The sequence below is a fragment of the Heloderma suspectum genome, chromosome 13 (genome assembly GCF_057233095.1).
Source record: "Heloderma suspectum isolate Gila_16-S chromosome 13, 16-S_ref, whole genome shotgun sequence".
NCBI classification, from domain to species: domain Eukaryota; kingdom Metazoa; phylum Chordata; class Lepidosauria; order Squamata; family Helodermatidae; genus Heloderma; species Heloderma suspectum.
Genome location: NC_139470.1, coordinates 19,910,019 through 19,914,342, shown reverse-complemented (window position 1 = coordinate 19,914,342; position 4,324 = coordinate 19,910,019). Strand labels below are relative to the sequence as shown.

Below are 4,324 nucleotides of genomic sequence, written 5' to 3'. Positions count from 1 at the left end.
TCTTCCGCTCCCCATCCATCAGAACATTCTCTTTCCCCCCTCCTCTGAGGTTGCTTTTCCAGCCTTGGAGAGGCAGCTGTCACGGTTCTCTCCATTCCAGCTGTGAATCCGTTTATGCCAGCTGCAAGGGGGCGGAGTCTGTGTTCAGATCTCTGGCTCTGAATTTGGAGGGTTTGCTTGAGCAAACCTATGGATCCTCTCCCAGGGACCAAAGGATTGGTCTCCGAAGTACCAAATAATGTGCCTTCAGCATATATATATATATATATATATATATATATATATTTAAAAATCCTACTCATTGTGAGGTCATATGCATATGCCCAGGGAAGGATTTTCAAAGGAGAGGTGAAGGCTGGGAGAGATGTTGTCTGGCTTGGAGTCCCTGATCCTGAATCCCTGATGAATATTGGGCCTGACACGGTTGCTCAGAAAAATGCACCCTGCATCGAGTTTAGAAGCTCAGTTTTTGTATCGTGGCTTCGTATTTTCACACTCCCCCGAGACTGAAAACAGGTTCTGAGGATAGAGACCAGATAGCTTTCACTCAGTTTAAACATCACGACAGCCTCCTTTGGGACCAGAAATGTGTAGTTTTATACAGATATTCTTCACCCTTCAGAGAGATGGTGTGACCAACAGCGAGCAGCTCCTTTTCCTATGGCTGTTCTGTAGTCTACCAGCACTTGGAGAGAGTAGTTAGGGAGGAACAGTTTTGCATGCAGGGGCTGCTCTCTCGACCCCTGGGGATTTAAAAGAGAGTGGGAGGAAGCCAAAGGGAGATCCCTCCGCTTTGGGTAGATTTGCCCACAATGGCCTGCACTCTACTAATCTTCACCATCCTGGCCTCCATTGGTGAGGGGAATTCCTTTATTAATAGGCATAAACCTTACTCCTGTTTTGCTTCTTTTGTACTCTGACATCCTGAGCATTGCAAAGGTTTGGGGTTGCTCCATTGTAAATTGGTTTAATAAGCAATTTGTTGCCCTGTTCTCTTTCAGGTCCCAGTGTCCAGCAGCCTCAGCCCATGAAAGACCTGAAATTCATGGCGCAGGGTGGGAGAGTCACCATATCTTGCAGATACAACAGTGAAAACATTGCCACTGCCAATTACAATTTCTGGGTGCAGCAGAAACCAGGGAATAAACCTCGGTTTGTGATGTGTACCACCAGCACCAGACTGTTTGGTGTCCCAGATCATTTCTCTGGCTCCAAGTCAGGGAATGTGATGTCCCTGACAATTATGAGTGCTGAGCTGGAAGACGAAGCTGCTTATTACTGTTGTGTATGGACTGCTGGTCAGAAACACAGCCATTCATTCAGATGCCCAGACCCCTTTAACTGAAGAGCGTTCTCTCACTGAAGGCAGAGTGACTGATCATGAAGGCCACCTCTCAGGGATGCTGTAGTAATGGATTTCTTGCATCCCTAGGAAGGCAGACTATATGACATTGAGGTGCCTTCCTTAATCTATGATTCTATAATTCTATCCACCCAGATGGAGCTGTGTCTCTGTTTAAGGCTGAGTTTTGAGTTGTCCATTGCTGAATCAATATTTGAGCCTTGCTCCTGTGGGGTTGCAGCTTAAGCTGTTCATGGAACTCTCCAGGGTGCTATTTGCATGTTGAACACATCCCTTGGATTCTAGCACAGCTATGGCTCAAGCTGGTTGACTAGGTTGGGATTGTAATGTTCAAGTCAGAGGTGGGTCCCAGGAGGGCCTGGAGTTCTCGGTACCTGCTCAAGGATGCTGACCTCTGAAGCCACCCCCACCTGCTTGAGAGTTCTCTGAAACAACCACAGCTGGCATTATTTTGTCTCCTGTATCAAATCAAACGGGTTCGAGAGAAGTTCTTGCCTCCATTTCAGAAGTGGACATTTGCATGGATTGTGCACTTCTTCCCTGGGGGTTTCAGGGAGCCCAGCAGGCCTATGGTTGTTTACCTATGTATTATTTGTGACACTTGTATCCCGCTGAATATAATATATTCAGAGGAACGTTTGATTCAAAAAATACATCCTCCTTGGAATGATACCCTAGATGTTGTTGCATGAACAGGTGCAGGGAGAATCTGTATTAATTAGCAGGGCTGGTTAAATACGTTGACTGAGGATGCTATGTATCTATATAGGCTTACATGACATTTCATCGACACTGAGCATGATGCAAAAATAAAAATAAAAATGGGGGCGGTATTTCATAGGAGAAGAAAAAGGTTCAGGTAATTGAAGGAAAGATTTTGGCACAGCAGTAGATAAAACTCTTCTCTGGAACTAGGCACAACACTGCCTGTACCCCTCAAACCTATATTTTGCTGGTTGCAAAATGGAGGCTACCATTTTGCAAACAAAGACTGGCCCCACAAACATTTAGGACAAAAGAAAGAAGCTGTCTTTCAACCCCTGCAAATGGTGAGCTCCACCTGTGAGAAACTGTTGAGAATTTCTGCTGACCTGGAGAAACTCTGTGAAATTGTACCCCCAGTTTGCCTGCACACAAGTAAGGCGGAGAATTTTGAGAGGCCGTTTGTGCACAGCTCTAGCCCAAATGGAGATAGGCATGAGATGATATGAAGTGGCCAGTAGGTGGCACCGTTGCCCATTCATATGTGTCTGAGAGCGCAATCCTATGCAGATAGGTGGCTGCCTCTGAACTCGGGGGTGACCGTCTATCCAATTCAGGGCAGGAGAAGCACGTAGGGGGTCGCGCTTCTCCTGCCCTGCATTTCTGGCTAAACAACCGATTTTGGCGGTCTAGCTGTGGGAGAGCGGAGCAGGGGAGGAGGACGCCAGATGACACATAGGATGTGTCGTACCGGCATTTCCATCTTCCCTGCCCTGGAACTCCCCGTTTTGGCCGCTCCATGCTCCTCTTGCGAGTCTAGAGGATGGGGCTGTTCCGCGCTGCCTGCGAGGCAGCGCAGAAGGGCAGGGAAGGCTGGTTCTCTGGGAACTGACCTCGGAGCATGGGCTTCGAGGTTGGTTCCTGGAAAGCCAGATATCCTATTGCCGTCTGGCCGCTGACTAGAGGCCATAGGATTGCTCCCTTAGCGTATAATCTGACTAAAAAGATAGGTTGAATTTTCTATTGTGAAGTATAGCTTCTTCCTCTACACCAGGTAGGAGAAAGAGGGGAGGGGTTGGACCAGGGAAAGATTCCCAATGTGGGGTGGGATGAGGAAACAGGTGCTCTATCGCTGAGGCAATGAAACGGGTTAAAAAATGTTAATTCTGACAGAGCATATTATCCAGAGCGAACAGTAAGCACTGAGAAGTTCCTGCAAGAGATACATAAGTGTCACAAATCCCTTGGCCCCCTCTATCCTTAAGCACTCGCACACACACAAATAGAGGGGCTTCAGACTCATGCCTTTAATTCATTATTCGCAGGTTCGTTACAGATGCAAATCCTCGAGGACTCTCTGGCTGCAAAGGGATGCCTCCAGGGGATTCAAATGGGATCACCGAAAGTTGCCCACAGTTTGAAAGGGAGGTGTTCTGGCTGGGCTAACTTAGGGAGGGAGGTCCCCCCTAGCATGATGCTTCCCTGCATAGCCTCTCATGCATCGCTAACCAGTTCGACCGTCTGAGCTCCACCTCTGACGTTTCCGTCTTAGCCCTGTGCTGCCTCCTTGCGTCTCTTAGGTCACAGTCCTCGAACACCTCCTCCTCCTGCTCGCTGCTTCTCATGGGCGGGGGGTGGTGGTGGTAAGGAGGAAGCTTCATGCCCAGCCATCTGGGAGATGGTAACCTGAGAAGCACACCAACCCATATCTGAACTGGCTTGGGAAAAAGCCTCCCCCAGTTCTGGCTGCTCCTCTTCTGAATCTGAGCTGCTAATTATCTCCCTGCACTCAGAATCAATCCTGACAATATGCCTATGCCGAACTCTTTCATTCAGAGACACGGAAAAGAAAAACACTTCACTTCCTGCCTGGAGCATTCTGCAGATGAAATCATGCTTAAATGATTTGATGCTTGCTGTCCTGACTTTACCCTGCAGTGGGAGATGTTGGTCCAGTTTCCCTGCATTCTGCAGAATTGAGTGAACACAAAAGTCTCCTTTCACTTGTGGTGTGCAGTGAAGGAGACTGTCTGAATGCATGATTGCCCTTTCTGGGCTTTCCTGTTCCATTGTGTATCGAGACATTGAAACAAGGTTGCTTGAAGACGACAGGGTCCTTGTGCCATTGATCAGATTGTGCACCTATTCTCTCTCTCTCTTTTTCCTTTACAGTTAAGAAAAAAAAAATGGAACAAATACTGGGAAAACATGGGATGTTTACCAAGAGAAGATGTTGGTGACTGAACTCCCCTGAAACTT

General features: G+C 47.7%; 1 pseudogene; it reads left to right on the top strand.

The window, feature by feature from the left end:
* Positions 1-812: 812 nt before the first annotated feature.
* On the top strand, positions 813-1,345 carry LOC146336159 (immunoglobulin lambda variable 2-18 pseudogene; annotated as a pseudogene).
* The last annotated feature ends 2,979 nt before the right edge of the window (positions 1,346-4,324 follow it).